Source organism: Harpia harpyja, chromosome Z (genome assembly GCF_026419915.1).
Source record: "Harpia harpyja isolate bHarHar1 chromosome Z, bHarHar1 primary haplotype, whole genome shotgun sequence".
Taxonomy (NCBI): domain Eukaryota; kingdom Metazoa; phylum Chordata; class Aves; order Accipitriformes; family Accipitridae; genus Harpia; species Harpia harpyja.
In genome coordinates this window covers 41,267,605-41,293,173 of record NC_068969.1, presented here as the reverse complement: position 1 = coordinate 41,293,173, position 25,569 = coordinate 41,267,605, and the positions used below count along the sequence as shown (strand labels likewise).

The 25,569-nt window shown below is 43.1% G+C and overlaps 1 protein-coding gene and 1 long non-coding RNA gene across 5 annotated transcripts in view; one reads left to right on the top strand and one right to left on the bottom strand.

Annotated features, from left to right (window-relative positions):
* Positions 1-4,836: 4,836 nt before the first annotated feature.
* Positions 4,837-12,926, bottom strand: LOC128137833 (uncharacterized). Its single transcript, XR_008233868.1, has 3 exons — positions 12,840-12,926; positions 8,724-8,918; positions 4,837-5,256 (listed from the first exon to the last, which is right to left on the bottom strand). It is a non-coding gene; the product is annotated as an uncharacterized LOC128137833 (long non-coding RNA).
* Positions 12,927-17,648: 4,722 nt separating this feature from the next.
* The window catches only part of MOB3B (MOB kinase activator 3B), a 119,084-nt gene continuing 111,163 nt past the window's right edge, over positions 17,649-25,569 (top strand). The window contains exon 1 of one of the 4 annotated variants that reach the window (XM_052778297.1): positions 17,649-17,763. The gene's annotated coding sequence lies outside the window, so the exon portion shown is untranslated. The remainder of the gene's footprint in view (positions 17,764-25,569) is intronic. The other 3 variants (XM_052778294.1, XM_052778293.1, XM_052778296.1) reach the window with 3 other exon arrangements.

The window sequence follows — 25,569 nt, the reverse complement described above, 5'->3', positions numbered from 1 at the left end:
GACAACGTGATGTCTTTAATTAGTTCCAGAGAAGTGCCAGCTTGTACATGTGCGTATTACAGAAAAAAGTAGCCAGATCTATAGGACTAGATTTACACATTTGTGTCGGAGTATATCTAGTCTTTTGATTATGGAGTTTTGTTAATCCAGAGTATGTACACATAAAAAATTTTGCAGTGCTTGAGTGGATGGTTGTGTTGGTGGAGGCTGCATTAAATGTTCCAGCATCTTATGTGGCTTTTTTACGCTTTCTCTGCTGGTAATTTTATTTGAGAGTGCAAATTCACAAACTGAATACCAGAGGTGCCTTTCATTTTGCTAAAAACTTTAATGTTTTAGTCCCCTTTTTTTTGTTAATTTCCGATGCTTAGTAATGACATGTATTACAAAACCAATGCATTGGGATAGATGCCAAAAGGTATGTGTGTTAGATTAAGCACAACCCTTCTACAAAGAATAACATTTGGAAGGTGCAGCAATTTTGAGGCAAGCCTTGCATAGCCAAGAGCTACCAGAGTGATGCTGAAGCTACGGGCTGCAATCAGAGAGAAGCCTGATAGCAACAGTTTTGAAGCAGAGTTTCAGCCCTGTTTCTGAAAGCTGCAGGCCAGTCCCTGTCTGTGCGAGGAGGCAGCTGTTCCTGGTGATCTCAGCTGTTTGCTGAGCTTCCCATACCTGCCTTTGGTTCCAGGCAAGACTATGAAATGAGCTTAAAAAAAAAAAAAGGATGCTGGAGTCTGGCACAGAGGAAGAGAGTTTAAGTTATTTTGCAGGAGACTGAAGAAAGAATCCAAGAGGCAACAGTTTGTTGCTCCGAGCCCCAGCCTGATCATGGCTTACCGGAGGAAAAGGAGCAGGATGGAAACCCAGATCGCCTCCCAGCAGCCCTTGTTATTCGAATTCTGCCTTTTGGCTCTACAGCTCAGTGAGGGACAGAGAGGTTTTCCTATGGAGGGGGAAATCTCCACATGGCTTTGCCACAATTTAAATGGGGAAGAATTCAGTATTTTTCACTTGAGGCCATTTTTCTGAACTCCAAAGAGCCTGACTGTGCAGAGACTGAAAATATTTTTGCTTTTAAACCCAAACAGGGCTACTTCTTTCCTGAAACACAAGCCAGTGTTATTCTGCTGTGCAGTGAAAGATTGATTCTTCAGGCTGTGAAAAAGAGGCTTTAGATAACTTGGGTGCCAGGGGTCACAAAGCCATCCTCTGCCCCCCTCAGTGCACAGAGACCTCCTGTCTATCTGCAGGCAGCTGCTGGAAACAGCTTTGCTGCCGTCGGTGGAGCCTGTGACTAAACCAATTGAGGAGCAGCTGGTGGGATTTCAAATGCTCTCTGTTTGCAGAGAGAATTCACAGAATATTTTGAGGAAGAAGCTGGGAAGAACAGCGCAATGACACAGCAAAAGCAAACTGTGTGGTTATGGCTTTGCTGAAAGGGCAGCATTTACTCCAGTGCAAAGAAAGCATTTGGGTGGAAGGAGGAGGACTTGGAGTGGTTAGGCATGAAATTCTTCCCAAGTGGGAAGGTGGAATAAAAAGATCCATCCATGGAGGTCAGGGAAACTGAGCCAAAGCCCTCTAGGAGGGGAGGACTAAGAAGGAAAGGATGCTGGGGAGGGCAGAGCAGCGAGAGACCACCAGTGGTGTGCTGGGGAGCCCAGTGGTCAAGGGGTGCAAAGGGAGGCTAAGAATGTCAAAGCTGTGTGTGACAACCACAGCACTGAGATGAAAACCAGTAGATGCATTGGGAGGGCACAGAACAGCCTTAGTGGGTGTGTGGTTACTCTAACACATGCCTGTTGTTTTGTTACATTGTTGTTAGCACTTGGCGAAATGCTGTGGGAGTGGTTTCATTAGTGCTGAGGATCTGAAGTCCACCCTGTACAGGTCTCAGCAGTTTCACTTCAGACGAGCTTTAGTTCCATCCCATACCCTGACTCCTCACTATCCGCCGGAGTGCCTCTTCCCATTCAATTTAACGGGATGCAATCCATTTTATGCAGTCCATTAGGTCAGCCAAACTACAGTGAGGAAAGGCAGATGGTCAGGTGAATGATTGTAGGAGAGCATTCCTGGTGTGAACAGAAACACTGCTGCAGATGTACCCTCTGACCAGGCAGCTGATCACAAGTAATGGGTACAAGTGTGCAAATGAAACTAAAAGTGAAGAAGGATAACAGAAAGGGGAAAATGAGAAAAGAAAAAGGGGGAAAGGAAAGGGTTAATTATCCAGGAAGCTCCAAAAGAAGAGGAGAAAGGAATACCAACAGGCCTTCATGTGCAAAGGTAGCATGGTATGGGGTAGAAATTAGTCTGTTTCGAGATCTGTGCCTCTGGTTAGAAAAATGGTCTGGTTTTATCATAAATACATTTAAATTTTCAGCATTAAAAAAAAAATCTGAATGGTGGAAACCAAGTACATATTAGAATGATTGTATTTATGTGCCTCTAGTTTTTTCCCCCACATCTGGTTTGGATTACTATACTTTTCATTCTAGTGGTAGAAGATTGTTGAAATGCATTTAACCAATTCCTTCCTCCCTTCTTCTCCCTCCCAGCCAATCACTCAATGCAGGCAACATTTTTATTTCTAGCAGAAAATTAATGCAGCATGCATCAAAAAAATCAGGCAGAAACATGCCTCAGCAAATATTTTTGTACGTCCTTTATTATGAGAATAACTTTTAAAACTATTATAATATATCTAAATGCTCTTGAAGACATACAGCTTGATCAGAGGCTATTGAAGTGGACTGAAAAACATCTATTGATATCAGCCACGGGATGAAGTTGGGGAAAAACCTAGTATGTTTAAGTTTTTCACAATTTGTTTGAAATGGTCTACAGAAAGGAACTGATTACTATGTTCATTGCTGTAGGTTCCTGCGTTTCCAGGGCAGCCTGATTTAATTCCACTTCCACTTAGTTTTACAGGGTTCCTCTCCGAGGGCTTTTTGTGCTGCAGCATCTCCAGTTTTTAGAAGTTTGGCTTCTCATTAGAAAAATCCTGCAGTACAGAGAAGCAAGGCATCTTGGAACCATCTCACACTTGGTTGTGGGCAGAAATTGTGGAATGCTGACTATTCTGCATGTCAAATCTTGCCAATGGCTGGAGAAAAATAAAGCCATTATTAAAAACAGCATTGTTATTTTTTTCCAGCAAAAGCAAGACCCATCTGGTTATTACACTGTTTGAGACACCATGTCTATAAGTTTAAGCAGTGCAGACTTTGCTGACTTAAGGATGGACTTCAGAACCAGGATATTCTTAGTGTTTCATGTTTGAAATCTTTTGGGCTGGGGTCACAGGGGAGGCTGTAGATAAGGGTAAGAAGGAGAACCAATGGCAAGATCTATGTGTTTCCATGATTCCTAAGGCAGGAGAGAGCTAAACATCTTCCACCACAGGCTGGAAGGACATTGCTTACATCATGGCAGCATCTCAGGGTTTCAGCTTGGTGTTTTGCGCATATCTGAAAAAACAGCTCTGGCGACTGTACAGTGATCTGGCTAGTGTGGGGTTTAGACAGCTTTTTGATGCTCTGGGTTTTCAGCCTTGCTTTTTTCTTGTTAAAAGATTGCTCTGATGAGTACAAATGACTCTACCAGCAGGCAGCTGCAGAGATAAAAGGTGAAGAGGTTTATACCTCATTAATCAGTGTTAAGTGATTGTGGTGAGTCACTTGAAGCCAGCTAACGATGGTCCAGAACAGGAATTATTCAAAGTCTGCTATGTTTTAATACTGGTTTACTTTAATAAGTGATTTCTCTGAAGGAGACATTTCTTTTGCTGTTAAGTTTTCTTAACTGCTCCTAGTCGTGTTCTGGGTTAAAGGGTGGCAGGAAAAGCTTTTGGAAGTAGAAAATTTTATTTAACAAAACAGCTGGTTTTTGTCCCAAGTGCAGACATGTCCCAAAGTCAGTTTGAGCCAAGTCATGGCTTGTCAGTAAGAAAGCTAGGCTTTGCTTTAGAAGGCATATCTATAGCACAGTATTTCATAGCCTTGATGTTGCAAACATGTCATTAATGATCAGCTAATAACAGGATTACTCATTTGGACACCCAAAACCAGCAGTGAAACTCTGTGATGTTCCCATAATGCTGATCTTTATTCAGTTAGTGGGGGCAAAAAAGACTAGCCTAAGTACTTCCTTGTCCTTCTCCCTTGCAGTTAAGCCCCTCTGTTAAGCACAGAGCCTTGCTGGCTGCGTAGCAAAAGTGCTCACACAGTCACTTTTGAATCTCTGATGTGAGGTGACGTGTATATTTCTGATGTCCAGCTTCTCTGCTCCCTTTTCTGGCCATAGTGGTTTTCAGGAGGAAGGGAAGAGGAAACGGAAGCAGAAGGTAAAGGAGAATGTAAACAAGGCTCTTGCTAATTACCTTCCTGGAAATCTGCCATATAACTATTTTTCATTAAGGTACTTAGAAACAGTGAGATGAGACCTGTAAATCTTTATAACAGTTTTTGCAAACCAATTACTAGCAAAAAAAAAAAAAAATCAGCATGTGAACAAAAAGAAAACAAATACAACAGAATTCTGATTTTTTTTGAGTGATTCAGTTGCCTGTATATGCAACTAAACAAAACTAGAAAAACAATGATTTTTAAAAGCTGTTCCAGTTGAGGTTACTTTGTTTGCCCTTCATTGTCTATAAAGCAAGTACTGAACTGTGAAAGTTGTAACGGAAGTAACTTCTCTTTCTACTCTTTCATTTCAAAGCTTGCAAGGACATTTTTGACACTCTGTGTTATCTGCTTTTTACAATGAGTGTTATGGCCTGTAGAATTGGCAGTCTCACTTGCTGAAGAGCCAAACTCACAAACCAAAATTTCTCTGTTCTTTAATGTCAGGCATTCTGAATCCTTGCATGTTTCTGCATGCAGTTTACTGTTTGTTCCCTTGGACCCCATTCAGATACAACAATCACAGAACTAGTTGGACTGGAGCAGTCCTGATGGAACCATCTCCCACTTCAAGTAATTCATCAAAGTTATTTAGGGAAAATAAAATCAGAAACATCCCAGAATGACATACACCTGGAAAAATATACCAAGAAAACTTTGTGTGTGATGAGATACAAGAGTGAATTCCAATATTTTCAGATTAGGATTCAGCTCTTCCTTTGGTTCCTTCTTCTCTGTAGGAGGTGGAGTTGGGATTTCACAGTCTGGATCCTGGTTTGTAAATGGACATCACTTTCAGGGTGTTTCAGATACCTCTTTTGTCTCTTTATTTTGGAGGTACCTGTAAAGAATGTTTTGTCATGAGCTAGCTCACCTGAAGATCTTCATTAGACAACTAAGACCTCACTGAATTCATGGTTTGGTTGGATTTAAAAGACACATCTCTTTGGAGCAGATTCAGAGAGGCTCAGGGAACCATGCATGAAGCTGAAGATCATGATGGAACTTGGTGTGCAAAAACAGTGGTCCCATACTGACTTCCGAGAAACTAAAACTGTGAGATTGTAATCCATGATGACAGGAACAGGAACATCCTTCATCAGTGTAGTAAAAAATGGCAATACAAATACATGTGATTAAAACTGCATATGAAATTTATACATAAGGAGACTTTGGGGCTGACACTGATGTTTTTTCTCTTCAGTTTCAAATCTTTTTTTTACAGTATAAAGTCTTTGACTCAGACGCCACTGGGGGTTTCCAGTACCAGAAAGGACGTCTTTTTTGTCATGTGCCTATGGATGGAGAGAATTAAAACATTACCACATTCTCTACCTTACTGTGCGTGTAGTGCACCGTCAGCAAGGACAGAGTAGTATGGATGGAGCTTTCTCAGTTAAGGTGCAAAAAGGCACTGGGCACTGCAATATGAGTTTTGTTCTTCACTTTCCTTTTATATTCAGTGTGATTTGAAGTCCTTCCCATTAGACTGACGTAAAAGGTTGTTTGGCCATCTGGATATGGATAACCCGTGATTAGTTTATGTAGTCTGGGAATGCATTTACATAAACATTGGTAATTTAGTCACCCTGAAACCAAATTAAAGTGTCTGGACAGGGCTTCACACTCAGGTCTGTAGAATCCCGCTGGCGTTACACCAAGAAGATTTCTGCATGCAGGCAGGACTCACTTATACACTTTTTATTTCATTTATTCAAACCCGTCTGCTTTTCCTTAGAGAATTATATTTCCTAGGCAAATTGTACCACTGCTGATAATCCACAGGGATGTCTAGACTAGCTCTGTATTTTGAAATGCATTCCCCACTCCCTTCCATTAGTACTTTTCACCAGCTGGAATGCATAGTCTTATCTTGTGATGGACTAGCCCACATTTCCATATCTCAGGGAGATGTAGAGGTGTGCTGCTACCTGCTCTTTAATGAATAAGTACATCATATTTTACCTATGGTCATGAAATTGGTGCTCTGAGAGATGGGATTATTAATAAAGCTAGTAACTTAATTAAAAAAAGGAAGTCATGTGCTTTAAGATGAGATATTAGACTATGAATACTGCCTCTATTATCAAGTGAGTCCTTGATGTTGTTTGAAGGAGACAGTCACCTTGGAAAATGTAAGCCTCGTGGTTTAACGAGGTGTTTTGGAGCTGTATTTACCCAATTCCTTTCATATATAAAGAGGATCTTGTATACATTTAAAGGCAGTACTGGGCCCTTTCCTTTTCTTCACCTGCTGTGGTAGGAATAACTTTGCAAAACTTGCAGGACCCAGGTGATAATGCTGTATGTGCAATGAAGAGTTGCTGTGTTCTTCTGGATGTTCTTATAGATCCACTCAGTGAAACAGAGTGCAGACAGAAAAATATTACTCTCTCCTGCTAGCCAGTGTATGGAAGGCTAGCCAACACATCCCTGCAGCAAGCTGAAATGCACTGAGGCTGCAGCCTTTAGGCTGGAAGAGAGAACCAGGTGACAGATGAAGAATGATCTTTAATACTTTTTGCTCCCACTGCAGTATGCAAGGGTTTGAGCCCTTCTTGGGGGCATGAGCCCACTCATCTTGGTGCCCACTGTTCAAAGAAGTGCATCTTTTTCACTGAGTTGGCACTTTGTCCATGCTTTGGCCTGTAAGGCAACCTTCCTTATATGGAAGACAGTAGTGTTATCTTTAGATAAGGGAGTGAATTAAGGGTAGAGTAACTCATTTTTTTAAAGGGAAACACATGGCATTGTGTTCCGCAGCCCGTCTTGTTGTGATAGGTTAAATTTGAATTCAGACTATCTAGTGTTCTGGATTTGTTGAGTCCTCAGAGAATAACTTGAAAAGTATATTTTATTTAGGTATGTTTTACAAGACATAAACACCAGCAATGTCTTTCCAAGGATTCAATAGTCTTCCTAGTTTATAATGATATTCAAAATAACAGAATTTCATTATCTAGATATTCTACCAGCTGATGCTACTGCACTCAGCACCTAAACTAATTATATGCTGCAAAGAGCTTCTTCCAACCTTCCCTCTCCCAGTTGTCAGACTGGAAAATAAGATTTAATAACAAATCTGGGAGTTCAATCTGGGGAGAAACAGACCTGAATAACCAACTGCCCTTGCCACCCACTTCTCTTTTATATCAAGGCTTCTCAAAGTTGAATGCCTCTTCTGATGATAAAATAACCCAGATCCAAAACAATTAGAGCCTTGAAAGCTTTGAATTTTCCCTGGAGACTTCCAGGCAGCCAGTGCAGCTGTCTGAGCAGCACTGTAATGCTCTCCTGTCGTAAAGTCTCACTTAATAAGTGGGTTGCCAGGTTCCAAATTAGCTTTGGCATCCCAATGGTGTCATTAAATAGAAGGAGAGATTAGGGCTAGACAGGGAATAGGCCAGCCTGAATCTGAAACAACATTAATCCACAGCTTTTCCAGTTGCATATACATCCTTCTGAAAAGTGCTAAGGTGCTATATCGACACTCAACAGGTAAGATTAAGTGCCAAGAAAAATATTTATCATTGTATGTATGGGGCTTTTTTAAAGTGTATGTTCATACCTAAACTGTTCTGATGTGTCATTTATAACATGAGGTATCCAAGAAATACCATGAACTTTTTGTACCCCATATATGTTGTCAAGTGCTTAGTGACAAAGCATGGCAGACATTCACAGTGGGTCTCCCTTCAAAATGTGGTTGAAATAGAGAGTAGTGAAGTTCTGCACAATTTCCATTTTTTTTTCTTTCTTTCCTAAGGTTTTTTTCCCCCTAATGGCAGGCCAGGCTAATACAGCATGGACTTGCTGGGTTTTGCATGAAACATAATTCAGAGTGTGTTCAAAAAGGAGTGTAACTTCTCTGTTAAATACTGGGATCACTGGGAATTTGGGCAAAGAGGGCAGTTTGCAGAACTTTGCATATGGTCCTTTGATTATCTGCTCTAAGAACAGGTGGAGGAATGATCACAGTAGCTTTAAGCAGGAACTTAGAAGTTCCATGGGCAACCTCTAAGAGTGGAGGGAAATAGATCAGGAGAAAACTTGGAGATGGATCTTGTAGCTGCCATGCTTAGGGGAGTATTTTAAGTAGCTCTTGTACACCAGGAAGGAGTCAGGGTGGATTCTGAGTACAAGGGATGCTCCTCTTGCCTCTTTCCATAGCATTGTAGCTATATCTTTCATCTCTGTGTGCCCTATGGTAAATAGAACATTTCTCTTTCTCGTTTCCTACTGCAGAAAATGCTGGTGGGTAGGCTGGGCCTAGGTGGGAATATAAGCTTGTCTGATGGTTGATGTTACCTGGAGATCTCCTTGCTTCCTCTCCTGGAAAGGTTGTTATGCATTGCATCCTCTCACAAAACACTGCCAGCAAGGGCTGAAAGAGTGGGCTCCACTTTGCAGGGCTTGTGTCATTAGTTCAGCTGATGTCCTCAGGTTAAACAGCATCCAGCCTGTCCTGTCAGGTGCTCTAAAGGCTGTAATGGTTTTCACCTGCTGGAGAGATCACAGTTCTATCCTTCACCTACATGTGATCATTGGGGAAAGCTGGTTTTGGCCGTGCCTTTTCTGTAATGTGACTTGAGTGGCTGAAAACAAAATCCTCCATCAAATAGCTCTTAATGGAGCCAGAAACTGAACCAATGTGTGCTTTGTGGACCTGACAGAGTGCCTTCATGTTACATTAATGTTATAACAATCCCAGGAGGAGATATAATTTTGCCACTAGTTCCAGGAAAGCATTCTTTCTGCTGTTTATAGGGAAGAGGAAGCAAGTATTTTAAAAAAATAAAAGGAGGGGACTTCAGTTTTGTTAAAATGCAGTAAGATTATAGCACTTTCTGATCCACACATTTTTGACAAATAAATCCTAAAGAGATGCTGCAATTATAAAAGAGGAATTAAGTTCAGAGAGCAGCTTGAATACAACCATTATCCTGAGAGAAGCCTTGAGCAGCGTCTGAGTGAGACGAAACAGTAATTGGATTTTGCTGTTTACTTTTTGCTGGGTAGGAATGGCAAACAATACTCTAATCTCAAAGGGACAAAGGGCACTGAGTTCCACTCTTGGTCACCTTCCTATAAATGTGTAAGCTCTTCATTGGTAGGAGTGGAAGATTTTCTTGGTTTATGCTGCTAAGATTGAGCAAAACTTGTTTCCGTGTACTTCAAGATAAAATCTCGAAGGCATTACCTAATGCTAGCAGAAGGGGTTCTATTTTGCCTTGGAGAGTTCTAGAAAAGTTTTCTTAATGCAGAAGCAAGTCTAATAATTTGGTCACATGCTGCCTTTTCCCTCTAGATACTGTGTTTCCTCCTTAATTTTAGCATCACTTACACTGCTTAGCAAACACTAAAGAGATTGGGTTACCATAGAAATGGTAATGGACATGGTTTAGGGGGCATGGTTAATGGTTGGACTCGATGATCTTGAAGGTCTTTTCCAACCGAAATGATTCTATGATTCTATGAAATATACAACTCCCTGCCTCTCCCCATCAGCTGTCCGCCACAGAAACCTGTGAGAGTATCCCACAGGTGAGCAGAAACAGGCAGGCAGCAGAGGCAAACAGATGATCCATGCAGGTCTCTTGACCTCAGCAGTGCCTTTCTTTCAGTCCTGAAAGCACTAGTAAATTTAGTCCGCTAGCATTCAGCTGCTCTCCAAATGAAACAGGACTCCTGCAAGACAATGCCATGGGTTTTGACAGCTGTTAACTGCATCTGAGCACCCTACCCACAGGGTATCGCCAGTGTCAGACCTCAGTTAAATACGCTTATTTTCTTTTCCCCCCTCACCAAATTTTCAGCCCAGACACCATGCTCTTGAGGCAGTTATGACAGAGATGGAGTAAAAGCAGGCAACCAATGGCACGCATGCACCAAAATATGCTCAGGCCTCTGGCACCACAATGAGGCCACCAAATGTTCTTGCTGATGCCATTCAGCTGCTGGAAATAAATTGTTCTATGGCCAGCTATAATTATCAGGACAATCATCAGAGGGAATAGTTGTCTTTCTGAATCACTGAACCAGAAAATAGGCTTTTGACAGGATCATCATAATCTCTGGCCAACATCAACAAAAAAGGATTCCAGCCCTAATGAAGCTGTCGTGGGGCCATCCAATGAGTTTATTCAGAGTTCCTGTACCTTCCCTTCTCGTGCCCAGCCTCTCAGCAGGTCTGGGAGCAGTGAGCTTTGGTTGCAAGTAGTAGCCATTATGCAGGAGCTGGTTGTGGATGCTCTGTGAGCCACCCTAAGAATGACAAAGCTAGTCCTACAGTGCTTTTTATATCACTATATCCACTGCTGCTGCTTGCCACCATACTACATATGCTGGACCATCTCCAAATTGCAGAAAGCCACCTTAAGTTAAAAAAAAAAAATATTGAAAAGAAGTCAATATATGAAAAAGCTGATTCTATGTCTGCTCATGATAACAAGGACACTGTTTGAAATTCCCCCTGCCATACCATATGCTTTTACCAGGTATATCAGTGGGAGGTTTCCAGGGTGTGATGCTTTGGAATAAGTGAAAAATCAGGCCTGATGGCACAGTTCCTAAATAGAGAGAAGATTTACTGCTGTAATATTTTTGCTAATGCCAAAAAATTCAATGTATGTTCACCATATTGAAAAAAGCCAACAGTAACATGTGAGTCTAGGGACTTTGGAGTAGAGTATTTAGACTTTTTATTAAGAATATTTACAGCATCTAGAAGCATATTAGATGTATTGCCATATCAAAAAAAAAAAAAAAAGAAATTCTATATCTTGTTTTTTACGGGAAAGCGTTGTGGTTTAACCCCAGCCAGCAACTAAGCACCACGCAGCCGCTCACTCACTTCCCCCCCACACCCAGTGGGATGGGGGAGAAAATCAGGAAAAGAGGTGAAACTTGTAGGTTGAGATAAGAATGGTTTAATAGAACAGAAAAGAAGAAACTAATAATGATAATGATAACACTAATAAAACGACAGCAGTAATAATAAAAGGATTGGAATGTACAAATGATGCACAGTGCATTTGCTCACCACCCGCTGACCGACACCCAGTTAGTCCCCGAGCGGCGATCCCTGCCCCCCCCACTCTCCCCAGTTTATATACTGGACATGACGTCACATGGTATGGAATACCCCGTTGGCCACTTTGGGTCAGCTGCCCTGGCTGTGTCCTGTGCCAACTTCTTGTGCCCCTCCGGCTTTCTCGCTGGCTGGGCATAAGAAGCTGGAAAATCCTTGACTTTAGTCTAAACACTGCTTAGCAACAACTGAAAACATCAGTGTGTTATCAACATTCTTTGCATACTGAACTCAAAACATAGCACTGTACCAGCTACTAGGAAGACAATTAACTCTATCCCAGGTGAAACCAGGACAGAAAGAGTCTCTTTCCATTTGTAATCCCAGGTGCACATGTGTGCAGTGGGGAGGGTAAATTGCCTATCTGTCCCACATAAGAGGGGGGTGGAGACCACACTTTTGGGTCTGAGTTGTTCTGGACATGTAAAGCAGGTGGCTAGGGAGTAGAAATAAAGCTAGGAATGAATGCATGGAAGAGATGCATTTGTTTGCAGCAGCAGGTGCAAGCCATGTTAGTGGCAGTACCCGCTCCTGAGAGAGCAGTTCTGGCCTCACTGCACTTCCGCCTCTCCCTCAGCAACACCAGCATCAGCTTGCCTTCAATGCAGGTGCAGACATCTCAGCAGTGCAGCCACAGCTGTTTGCAGTCCAACCTACTGCCTGCTGTGGCCTTGCCTAGGTTGGTGAATACTCTTTGTATGCTGCCAGAACTAGTGAGAAGCAACTATGCTAGATCCGTGCCAAACATAGAAGTTTCAAGGGGATAGTATGGTGTGAAAGAGGATTACGGTGTTCAAGTTTGTCTTTATGGCAGCAGGTCCTCACTGTGCAGTAAGTTGGGAGTCAGTCAGAACTTAATGCTTGGTACTGTGTGGAGTACAGTTATGCTGTGAACAATGAAGAGCTGTTAAAATCATGAGCTAGTAAGGATGGATACTGACATGAATTACTCTACAGTCTACCAATTGAAAGGAGTGCAGGGAGATATAATCCTATAAGAAAGTATGTTTAATTTTGCATGAATTGTGGCTTTAACCTATTCAGAATTTCATTGATTGATTCTCTCTATGTGTTGATTTTTTTGTTTGTTTTCAATTTTTTGCTATATCATTTTTCTATAGATGGCACAGGGGAGCAAACTGTTATGGAGGCTCACACAATCAAATCCAGCAGCTGTTAAAACTCAGATTTATTCTTCAGTAAAAAAGTTAGTTAGAACTCTGATAACATTTGTGAACCACAGGTTCAATGACGTAAGGGGAATTAGTGCTACACAGCCAACTTAAGAATTCTTAAGATGTAAAACGATGACCCAAAATGCGCAGATCACTCACTTAAAAGATGAGGGCTCTCTCCCTTGAGGAGTTACCTCGGGCGGTGTCCCGACCCAAGGGGAGAGTCCCTACTGCAGACCTGCTGCTCCAAGGAGGACTGACTCAAAATGTCCTCCAGCAGGGCCCTGTTTATACCCCTGTCAAATCTGACCTGTGGTCATTTTAATCCCCGTTGGCCAAAAGGTCACCTCAGTGTACCTGGCATATCTCGATTGGTCAGTTCAATTTTCAACCTGCGGCCTCTAGGGTTTGGGTTTTTTTTCCTCTCCTCCCTGCCTGGAGAAGTTTCGTTTCCTGGGGCAGTAGGGGATGTACCTGCTACACCAAGTCATGATGGTGATTAAAAAAAGAGGAGGACTCTTTTAAAGGTGACCATAGAGGAAGATCTCCTCTACAAATATGAAGGGTACATAGTGTTCTCTTCCTTCTTTCAAGATATGCTGCTGCATAAACAAATCCAAGTCAGTGAGCCCAAATGGTAAAAAAGGTAGGCGTATTCTATTACAGTGCTTTGCTGTATTCTGTCCTCTTTCCTTCCTCACATCACAAGGCACCCTTTTTACCCTGGGAAAAAAATATTTAAAAAAAAAAAAAACAGGGTTTTTTTTATTTAACTTGTAGCAGAACTTTCAAACACAAGCAGGTTGGTTACATGTCACTGGCTATATTCTCAGAGGATGTAGCATGGCATAGTCCTGTGGTTTCAGTAAAGCTCTGTAATTTATAGTCAGTAGTAAGGCCAGTCCTAATACACAGAATTGGGTGCTGGTAAACACAAAGACATACTTACTTCAAAAACAGATTGAGTTGTTTAAGTTACATTTCCAAGTTTTTTTTAGTCACATTACTTTGAAGCTTCACAGGCCTACAGCCCCTGACATGAGAGGCTGCTATAACTTAATTCGGTACAAAATCAGCTGGTCTGAACTGCATTTGATGGTGGCTGAGCTAAACAAAGATGTTTTATTTTTTAGTAAAGCGGACTCAGTTTTGGAGGTGTTAATCATCACCATATGGGAGGCAATAAGCTGCTGCAGACAATAACTTCTTAAATACCCCAGTTGATTTTGCCAAGCAGTATTTAGCAACAGCCTGCTTTGGCTTGATTTAAGCTGATTCAGGGCCTTGACATAAAACTAAATCAGTAAGTTTGATGCAGAATGGAGTAAAAATTATCTCCAAGTTTAAATTGGGTTTAACAATGCCACAGCAATTTCTTGTAGACTCAAATCAAAACCATAAGCTGGCCACTTGAAAAAGGAAAGAGGATGAGGCAGGCTCTAATTTTATCCTGTCTTCCCAAGAAAACAGAGTTTATGATAGTACTTGGTTACATGCATGTTTCTATTCTTCCCACTGTCCCAAGATCAATTTTGATTTTGATAGCCAGTTTTGTAAAATTGATTAAGGGATACAAATCTCAAAGATGGTATGTTCCAGCAACTCCCGTGCAAATTTATGTCAGGGCAGACAAATAGATGTACACAAACTTTGTGACCTACCAAGGAGGCAACGTTAATTCAGTCATATCAGGCACAAACCCCCAAAACAAAATAAAAAATAGACAGAAAAGAGCCATAGGAAAATAACCCTTGTAAGCTCCACTTGCAAGATCTTGGTTCTTTCAGAGCATCCAAGCACATCTAGCACCAAACAGGGCAACATCACAACAGGTTGTTCCTGCTAGTTTAAATTGTTTGTACCACTGTGATCTGCCCCATTTCTGTCCTTCTCCATTCTGGATTCCCAACAGTGGAAGACATTCAGCAGTCCTCAACCATCTGATAATGAATTAAATTGCATTTGTACTGACAACAATTAATCTGAAGACCTGCTTCCCCCCCCCCGCCCTTGAGCTGCGTATTTTATGCGGTAAGTCTCCTTGACTTCAGCATCTTTGCTGTATGTGCTTAGAATAATAGGGCATACATGACTGAATCGATTCCTGGTTAAATTCCCCTGAAGTAAATTGCCTGATTGGGTTCACAGTCCTGGTCTCTGACTTCTCTCCCAGCAGCAAAGGAGCAGCTTCCATCGAGTGTGCTGACAAACGTGGTCATGGTAATGATCAAAGTGTACAACATGACTACAGAGAAGGGAGGTGCAGGCATCTTCCTGTTCTGAAATTCAGCTCTCCTTGATGTGCTTTTAAGCACTTTGTCCCTTTCACCTCTCGCTCTTGCTGGAGTACACTACCACCTCTAGCAATCTGCGATGGTAAGAAAAGAAGAAAGGGGATGTGGATTGGAGTTCAGGAAAGGAATCATGTCTGCAGTTTGTCCTTTCTGGGCTCTAGTTTGTCAGCAAAAATAAATTCTTCCTAGGCAAAGCGGGCAGGTTCTTGATACGCTTTAATGATTATGGATTACAGGAAAGAGAATGCTGTCCTCAAAGACACTGTCTATCCTTGTTTGAGTATATATAACAAAATGGATCTTGTCAACCACACCTACTGCATTTTTAAAACATCCTTCTGTGCAGTGTGTAGAGGGATGCAAACTTAAACTTCTGGGGATACTGGGACAATGGGAAGACTATAGCTTGTGTAGGTCATTCAGTTGTTTTTAATAGGGAACTTGCCTGAAAATTGTTTTACTGTGTTGCTGGGTTTTGATCTGGCATTGTCCCAATATCATGTTTAAGTGTTTCCAAATACTTTAGGAAATTTTGAGTGTGGCATTTTCTCTTTTTTACCTACTCCTTCTTAGAGGTCTGATCCCACAAACTCTCTGTACCCATATTTTACTATCTTCAGTTTCCTACATAGGGATATGGGATACAGTAATGACAATGTCAGACCAGGCTGCACCTCAGCAAAAAGGACTGACTCACTGCCTGAAAGCAGGGAACTGGTAATGAGATAAAAAGCAGTTCCACCAGTGACTTAAACCTGCTCATTCTGTGTTCAGAAAGATTATTTCCACTGCTATTTGTTCAGATAGCTCTGTGAGAAACACCTAATGGCTGCCACACTAAAACTAAACAGTTGTTTCAAAAAGGGTCACTTCTCAGGCTGTTCTTGCTGTGTTTGTGAAGGTACAAGGGTTGCTTCCACTATCTTTATTTGCACATGTTTGGTAAGAACAGTTAATCAGTCACAATACGGTATTTCCTCCAAGCAACTCAATCTGTCCCTTTCCCCACCCTGGTCACAAACTGCTTAGTTACCTATTCGCCTTTTTCTTCTCTGGTTTGGCAGCCAATAGTTCCTAAGCCAAACTCTCACCTAAAAGGCCACAGATTCAGCCTTTCCCTAAGGCCAGCTGAGCTTCTGCTTTGCCTCTGCCACATGGAAGCTCCTGCCCCACTCCATCTCCCATTTGAAAAGAGACAGAAGTTGGGCCCTTCTGCAACGGTATGGTTGGGGTCCATAGTGGGGAAAAAGAGGCTACCTTCCTTTGCCTTTCACAGTGGGAAAGGACGGAACGCCAGCCATCAACAACCTTTGTTGATTTGTTGCAATCTTCTGCAAACCTGTGAAGTGGGCAGCCCTCTCCTCCATGCCTTCTGAGATATGATTCCTCCAGACTGACCAGTCCCCAGGGACATTTTTTGATGCTTGCCATGCTGTTCTTGTTCTCAGAAGAATGCTATCAATTTTGCATAGTTCTTTGTCTTGTATCTTCATTAGGCTGTGTAGTTCCTCGTGAGTTTCTGCTGCTTGAAAAGAGGGGGATTTGGGTTTTGTTCACTCAGTGAAAACAGGATTTCCCCAACTCATTGCTGTTGGGTTTGAAATTTTTCCACTTAAGAATAAAGAGTTTGGCACACAGCCATTTTATGTTGAGTTGGGTGGCACTGAAACAGGTCTCTGCTGTTACTATCTCTCTTCCCATCCCCCTTTATTTATTTATTGCCCAGTGGAAAAGACGGGTCAGATCATAAGTTGTAAGACCCTGAAGTCTTTGTTGGCTTGAAAAAGAGCTTTTTGTCCAAGCTGTGTGTGTACATATATATATATACACACACACACACACACATAGCTAGGAGAATGCGTTTCGTTGCTTTTTTTTTCCTAGCAAGACAATCCGATCAATGTAACTGCAAAGTTGGATTTAGTTATACGAACGGTTGTGTATCAGCCTACTCCCATAAACGCCATGGATCAGATAAAACCAAAAATCCCTTTAGCTGATAAAACAGCAACACAAATATGATTATTTATCTTATCCTCCAACCCTGAGGGAAGGGACCGTGGTCTTTGGTCTCTGCTGATGTGGTAAAATGACACCGCTGTGGAGGGCAAAGCCTCCAGAGCACTGTGTCTACAAGGAGCCCTGAGAAAGAAGGTCGCGCGGGTTGAGATTCGCCAGCTGCTTGTTACAGGCTCCATGACAAGTCGAAGTCCCGCATTTGTTGCCTAAACTGAAGCAAGTTCTCCAGCAAGCTCTGCTAACTGCCGTGTAGGTTTAGGCCTCTTCCCGGTAGCCGCGGGGAAGGGGGCCGCTCATCAGACGGGGCCGCTGGGCAGGGGGCTGCCGCGGCGCGGGCTGGGAAGCCTTGGGGCGCCCTGGGAGCTGAAGGGAGCCGAGGGGAGCCGCGGCCGCACCGGCCGCCGGGCCCGCGCCACCCCTCCCCAGCCAGGCGGGGTGTTCCCCTGAGGGCGGACACCGCTGCCGCTGCCGCTGCCGCCGCCGCCACGGCGACGGGGCCGGCCGGGCGGCCGGCAGGCAGGCAGGCAGCAGGGCAGCGCCGCCATTTCGGCCGCTACCGCCGCTGGCGGCTTCGCGCCCGCCAGGGGGCGGGCCGCGCCGAGCCTGTGGGACCGCGCGGCGGCAGCCCGGGGCGGGCGGGCCGGGCGGTTGGCAGCGCCTTGGCGCCGGTGGTGCGCGGGGGAGCCGCACCGAGCTGTCGCGTCCTTTCCCTGGCTGGCCGGCCGGCGAAGAAGGCACCTGGGCGGGCGGCAGCACCCGCAGGGGTGGAGGTAGGGTGGAGGTAAGGCGGGGGCGGCAGCGGGGGCGGCGGGTCGGGTCGGTGCACGTGAGGGGAGAGGTCGGCCCCGCCGCCCCACAAACTTCGCGCTGTGAGCGGGTCGCCGATCCGGACGCGCTCCCAGCGCTCCGGCCGCCCATTCCCCATCCCGCTCAGCCCAAGTGGACGTGCCCCCCCCCCCCCGCCCCCCAGCTCCTCCCAAGCCCGCGGGCAGAGGCGGCCCACACCTGCCAAACGCGGGGGGCTCGGCCGGTGCCCGCCCCCGCCGGGGAGGGTCTCCTGCTCCCCCGCGGCCGTCGTGGCCCGCCGGCCCCGGGCCTCCTCCGGAAGGTGGTGGGGCGGGAACCCGCCCCCGTCCCGGCCGACACGGCAGGTGGGCGCCGTGTGAGAGGACAGGACGGTCCCTGTGAGGGGCGCTTGGCTCCCCGGTCACAGGCACTGTGTGGGTACAGCAGCCGACTGGCCCGGAGCCCCTGGAAAGGTGCATTTTCCTAAGGGCTTGCCCCCCCCCCCCCCTTGTCTCCGAGGTCGCTGGGTGCTTTCCTCTAGAGCTCCAGGGGCTGCAGAGCTCCAGTGGTTTGCTCGGTCTTGCTCCGGGAGCCGCTGGCTCTTGTAGACCTGTTGCTGCCCGGTGGATGTCTGGAAGCTGGCGGGACCAAGCCACACCGGGGCAGGGCGTGGGGGGCTCCTGCCGCCTGCCCTGTAAGGCACCGGGCGGGCGAGGGTGCACACAGGTTAAAGTGAGAAAGGAGGAGGCAGGTAGTCGTCAGACTTGGGTTTGGGTTCTCTTTCCCCCCTCTATATATTTAAACCCAGTATGGTGTCCCCCCTCCCAGCCCACTCGTCCTGCTGCCCTTCTGCACCGTACTCTGAAGCGGAGAGGTGGGACTCAGAGCCCTGCCCGCTGGTACTGTTGTACCTGTGTTGAGCAAAGGGGTGGGAGCCTCAGCACCACGGGCTGGGAGTTTGTCTTCCGGCACGGCAAATGCTGAGGCACAGCCCGTTGAAAACGGCAATTTTGCTGCAATTCTTCTAATGGTGGGGATGAAGTTAGTGTCTCAAGAAACCTGCCACGCAGCTAATCTGCCAGGTCTTTTAGCTGTGGAGAGACAGGCTCAGGGTGCCAGATTTTGCTCTTAGTTTGCAAGGTTGCTCAGTGAAAAATGGTTTGTGTTAAACTCCTTTTTCACTAGTGGAACACAGGATTTGAAATCTCTGCAAGTCTTTGCAGCATCATGATGTGACAACCTGACAGCTGGTCTCAGAGGCTGACCCAGGGCTTGTTACGGAGAAGTGAGTAATTGCCGGTTCAAGGAGCAGCAAACCCTAGAGGTACCCACTGTTGGCTTAAAAGAGAATAGCTGCAATGCAAGCACAGAGTGGTCCTCGTTGGCAGGGTCTCCTGGAGAGTTCTGCTTGCAGCTGATTGACCCTGCAGATCATCTGTCTGTCTTCTGGCAAGACTGCTGCCAGCTGGCATTTGAAGATGTAAAGGCCTTCTTGCTCCCGCTTGATGGTCAGATCAGCCTGTTCTGGGGCTGTCTGTGAGCAGCTCTCATAAACAAAATGTTCTGATTGATGCAGGGGTGTGTCCTAAACCAAGTTAGAGCAAGAACAGGTTACCTGTATGATTATCAGAAGGATAAAGGGTAGTTGAGGATCTTTCCCACCCCTGCTTAGATCGAAGTGATTTCTTATATAGACAACAGGATTGTTTCTATTTTCCAAGCCATTTAATTGTGTTTTTTACACACAGATATAATCTGTATGTGAGGGATACTCATGAGAAAATCTTCCAGACATTCTTCTCAGACTGGAGAGTTTATGGGCTAGATGCTAGATGCTCTGCAGTAGGTAGATGGAGAGCCTGTATCCCCCTCTTCCACCATAGCAAAGCATGTTACATTCTAAGATTTGCAGACTCTTCTGAGTGGACCAACATTTGTGACAGTTTTGCTTCTCCGCTCTGTGCAGTAGAGAAAAGAGTGTTCCTGGGACAAAAAAAGGAGGAAACTGTTCTTTTGTAACAGAGTGTATGCCCATGTCAAAGACGGGGGTAGGGTAGAAAGAAGGCGAACGCAGGGTAAACAGGGTACAGGCAAACAATACTGAGTTCCAGAAAGTGCTATAGAGCTAAAGGAGGTGGATGAAGAATAGCGTGATGTTGTTTTGCATCACGCAGCTTGGAATGGTGATTTAATGCTGTTTGCCGCAGTGTTGGTGTAGTAGCTGGTGCTGCTTAGAGCGCATTAGTGAGTGATGTGAAACTTGGGACTGGACCAAATCACTTCAGATCCTTTGCTGATATTTCTCTCATGATAAATGTTTCTTTATCAACTGCCAGCAAAGTACTTGGGGTCATTTGAGATCCTTGAGGAAGGTACTTCTGTTCTGGAACAGAAACTAAGAGAAGCAGAGAGGGTCAAGTGCCCTGGGAACATGGATCACAGAGTCATTTGGAATAGCAATTGTTTAAAAATATTACAGGAAGAACATGGTACTGTTCTTTGTTTAATATTCAGTATTTTTCATGAGTCAGGTAAACTGAGATCTCAGATGGAATAGTTTATAGACAAAACACAATGTTATTTTCATTTTTCGTTTTAGGATATTATCTCAGGATTAGGTGCTTCCGTAGTACCGTTGACAGATATGAGTCTTCTGAGCCTTTTCTGAGCCAGGGACTTAGGCCTGTGCAGGTAAGATGGAGACAGAAAGCTGGAATGAGTAAGATATAACTGGAATTTTAATACTAACTACTGTACAATTAAATTTACTTCCAGAGAAATTACCAGCTTACTACTGCAGTAAGCTTCTTTGGTGATGGGTAATTAGCATGTTAGTATATTCAAGGAAAAAGGCTTACAAGTGCACTGCGGGTATGGCTGAAGATCTAGTAGTCAGTCATACACAAGAGTAACTGAGAGGCTCTTTTAAAGGAGTTTGGACCAGATAACAGAAGAGGAGGTTTTACTCACTGTTCTGTGTTTGTTATGCAGTCTTGCTGCCACACTCCCCTTTCTCTTTTGTGCTGGTTCTTATATGCAGTGGGTGTTCTTCCCTACTTTACTTCAAATCTTTCCCTTGGAACAGAAGTATGGATTTTGTTTGTTTGGGTTTTTTTGATAATTTCCTGTTGGTCTGGTGAGCTCAGGAAAAGGTTCAACAAGTGTTAGATCAGGACAAGAATGTGGAATTGAGAAGTGGGGAAGGGAAAAAGAGAGGGTGTAAAATTGGGTCATCCTGTCTTGTGAACCATAACTTTAGTTTGATTTACCCCCAAAAGATAAAAAGGGACTTAGGCTAATCAAATAGCTTCATGTGAAGACACTTTTAAGAGCAGGGGGCTCTTCAGTCAAGACTTTCCAAGATCTGTTGGATCTAGGAAATGGGTGTTCAGATTTAATTTAAAATGTCTGCCGCTTTGCCTGTTGAGGGTGTTTCCTTACCACACCAATACAATCAGAAAAAAAAGGATTTTCTGTTTTTGTGTGAAGATTGAACAAACCTTCATGCTGTCAAAAGATGCAGGTTTCTAATCCAGAAAGACTGTAGCAAATTCTATGGCTAGTAACGTGCAGTATATCCAGGTATTTGGTAGAGAACCTTTCCTGTCTCAAAAACAAGTCTTTCCTCACTGAAGCAAGCATTGGCTTTGGATTTTTGTAATTTTACACTTATTACCATTTGGGAGTACAAAAAATTAAAATATATCTATCATAATTATGCAGCTCTGAATTTTTAAAACAAATGCTAGCAGATAGATGAGTACAGCCTTTAAATCAGGGACTAGAGGGAGTGCTGAAGCATTTAAAACAGCTTGGGGACTCTTGACACCAGCCCTTGACTGGGTGGTCCTCTCAGTGTGCTGAAACTAGGGAAGTGTGGCTGAGGGCTGTAAGAAATGAAGTTCCATTTTATTTCTCATCCTTTGGTCATGCATTCCTTATTCCAGCTCTAAATCTTGGGAGATCTGCAGTTTGTCTTTTCCATCTCACAACTGTCTGTATTTCAAAGTGATCCAACCTTTCATTGACCAGTGCAACATGGTACAAATGCTAGCAGTGAACATTTCAGATGGCGCTTCCCTGAAAAATATGGACTTCGGCTTTTTCTTTTTTTGCCCAGGAAACTAGTCAAGAAACTGTCCAGTTAGGGGATCTTGAAACATAGTCAAATTTTTTCTTATAAGAAATTTTAAGTGACTTTGAATCTCCGTACTAATTCTAAGAGTATTAGAATATAATTTTTACTTTCTTTTTTTAGTGTCTTTTTTCCCTTTGCTCTTGTATGGAGTTACCCACTGACATGGTAATAGAGTGCTTGATAAAGTAGACATTGAAGTGGTGTGTATCCACAGTGGTATTAAAACCAACAATCTAAAAAAACTTGAACAAGTAGACTTATTTTTGTTTCTTTGGGTCTCCAGTTACAGTAATCATAAAAAGTCACAAAAGTGTTAATTGCAAAAGTTACATGTAACAACAGTAGTCTAGAATTTTTCATAGAAAAGCACAGTACTTAATTTCTAAATACTCCTGTAAGGGAAAAAGTCAAGATTTAAAGTTATTTGACTTCAGATAGTAGAAGACCATGCACTCAGACAGCGCAACTCTTTTCATAGGAATAGAAAGTTGCGTATGTATCCTCACTGAGGGGTAACCCTGAATTCCAGACAGGAAATGTGAAAATAGCGTTGTCCACAGTAACTTCTTTTTTTCTTCTATAAGATATAATTAACTTTAGCTTGTAAAAGCAAAGATTTTTTGGAGAAAGAAAGCATAGGCAGTTCTTAAACACCTGTTCCCTATAAATGCTTAGCTGACATCAGTCAGTTAAGCTCACCTGGACACCCCAAATTATCACCTAATGAGTATATGGCTTTACAACCTCTCTATTTCCTTCTTTCAAAAAAACCCCCAAACCCTGCCTCTTGAAATGGGAGTTGCAATGGACAGTAAAACATGCATGAGTTAATAGGCATATCTGCTTTAGATGCATGAAGGTACCTCCCCAGAAGAGCAGATGAAGGAAGCAAATGTTTCCACACTGTCTAGGGATGGGCTTTTGCTCATGGTGCTGTCATTACCTAACCAAAATATGCTGTGATGCCATGAATCCCATTAATTGAAGGAATCTAGTAGGCTGTGTAAGGTTGTGTCCAGTCATATCTACTGAAGTCTGTGCTGACTCTTGGCTTTTCAGAGACTGCAATCCAAGTGCAGATTTGAGCAGAGAGAATTATGTCCAGCATAGACATAGGTACATCGATACAACTTGACCTCATCTTGCATGATGTATTATGCATAGGGAAACCTGAAGTTCATGGGCTTCAGTTTAGGAACTTCCTCAAGTTGGGTATCCAAAATTGGGCTATATTAATTCCTCACATTTTTACATTAAAAGCAGCAAATTAAAAAAAAAAATATTCAGAATTAAATGTGGTTGAACGTGTTTCGCTGCTATTAAACGCCTCTATGGTGTCAACATAGTTGCAAAGTGTTTCAGTTAACAAAACAGGGATTCCAGAGATTGATTGAGGTTGTTGGGAATTTAACTGTGACAGATTGATCTTAAGCTCTCTTGTTACAACCAGTTAATAACTGGGCTGTTTACCTTGGTGAATGAAAGTAGGCTTATATTCAGAAGTCTGAAACCCATTCTCTCCTCCCCTGTTTCTGTAAAATAGAGGTGTGTGAGAGCGAAGTGGGTCATCCTGATCTCCTTAGCTCAATGTCTAATTTAGATGCCTAAAATTAGGCGGTTGTAAGTATCCTGTTGTTGCACTCCTGGGATTGGGAATAATACAATTCCATTAGGATTGCTACATGCAGAATTAGTTTTCCTTCCCCCCCTGCAAAGTGGGAAAGGATTTTGAGATATATATTCCATTTAAATAAAGGAAGGACATGGGACTAAGGTTGTTCTCCAGCCCTCAGGCTTCTCAGGCAAAATGTTGAGATTCTGTGCTCAGGTAAAGGTAACTTTACACTGAATTTTTTCTCTTCAGAATACTCCTTTTTTCTTCCGCAGTCCCATATAGTCACAGAAATATTTTAACTCTTTTCCTCTTACATTCCAATTCAACATGTTCCATTTATGATAAACATATTTTAGGAACCAGATATACTTAGAAATCTGAGGTGGGAAAAAAATCCATGTCAGAACTCATCCAGCTTTCTAATATATAGGGAGTGGTACTGAGACCCAGGGTATTCAAGGTCTCTTGAGTAGCAGTTAAACTGATGAAGATGATGACTTGAAGCACTGCTTGGCACTGCCTGTATGATGGAAAGAAAGGTGGGAGAGGAGTGGAAGAAATTTGTTTGCATCTCTGTCTATATAGTAAGTATTTTCTGATTAATCTTGTCTGCTTATGAACTCCAAGCAGATAGATACATATTTTATATAGTGTTGTGAACCAACATATCCTAAAAATCCATGCTGTAGTTACTGAATATGCTGTAGTTACTGAATATGCCATATAGAAAGATGGGTTTTGTATTCCCATAGGATATAGAGATGAGTCTACTTGCAAAATAAGGATCAAAGCTGGGAATTGACTTTTCTGGCTCAGAAGGTCTACCCATCATTATTTCTGAGTTTAAAGAGGTGCAAGGCATGTTTAATTCTCACCTATTTTGTAAATTAAGATCTTTGCAGCATACAGGACTCCAGGAAGGTCTGTCTTCCTTATGCATGTCTGCATCCTGTACTTTTTTCTACATGAGTGAAGTAATGCAGAAGTAAAATCTATGCAGTGTCCAAATGCAAGAGTTTCAGGTTGTAAAACAATTGGCGTATTCTGTGGAAAGACCACGGAACTTTTTTATAGTGCAAAGAGAGAATACAGAGGAGCAATATCCACTTGTTTTTTAAAGAGCTTATCTTCTACAAAAGCAGTGATAACAAGTGCCCCGTCATTTGAGTACTCGACATATTTAACTTACAGCACTGAATGCTTTTTGAAAACAAGCCCCAATTATCAATTCCAAAATGATTAAAATTTGGAAATGAAAAACCTATCAAAAAGGGGAAAATTATCAGATTCTTACAAAGAATCCAAAAATAGAAGATGTTACCTCTTTATGACGTGTGTTTTTTCATAAGACTGTCAAAAGTTATAAGGCATGTTCTCAATTCCATTTGGACTGCTTCCCAAGAACAGTGGCTGTATTGCTTGTCTTTTAGAAAATCAGTGATTCTTTGGAAGTACTTTTTCACGCTGAATGTAGTGCTTTTTAGGATCCATGTTTGAAAGCTGTTTCTTGCTTTTGATTGCTCTTCTGACAAACATACCTCCAACTCTTCAATTTGCTGATGAATTCCATTTTGGAATTTCTCAATCTTGCTTGCATTCCAAGCACCAACAGGAAGATTTTTGCTAAATAGTTGGAAGATCTGTTGAAGGAACTCATAGATGATCACTGTGACATTCTTCTGTGTGACCTTGGTAATCTCAACGGGGAATCTGAAATCAGTTGTTTCACTGAGACATTGCTGAGAAAAATAACTGCCCATTTTGCACAGAAAGTTCATATTGTGGTAGTGCACTTTGATTCCTTGGAAAAGGCAAACTGGATGTGAGATTTTGATGTACAATGCCAATGTAATGCAAACTCGCAGTAAACTTCTCTGAACCAAGATGCTCATGCTGATGAAGTAGTCAGCACTATTTTCCTTGCCTTTTTGCAGTTCTGTAAGCTTGCAGTTTCTTGGTTGTCTCGTCTGTGTTCACATGTTTCTCTTTCATGTCTCTGAATTTATTTCCTCAGTATGACATGCTGAGTATTACTCA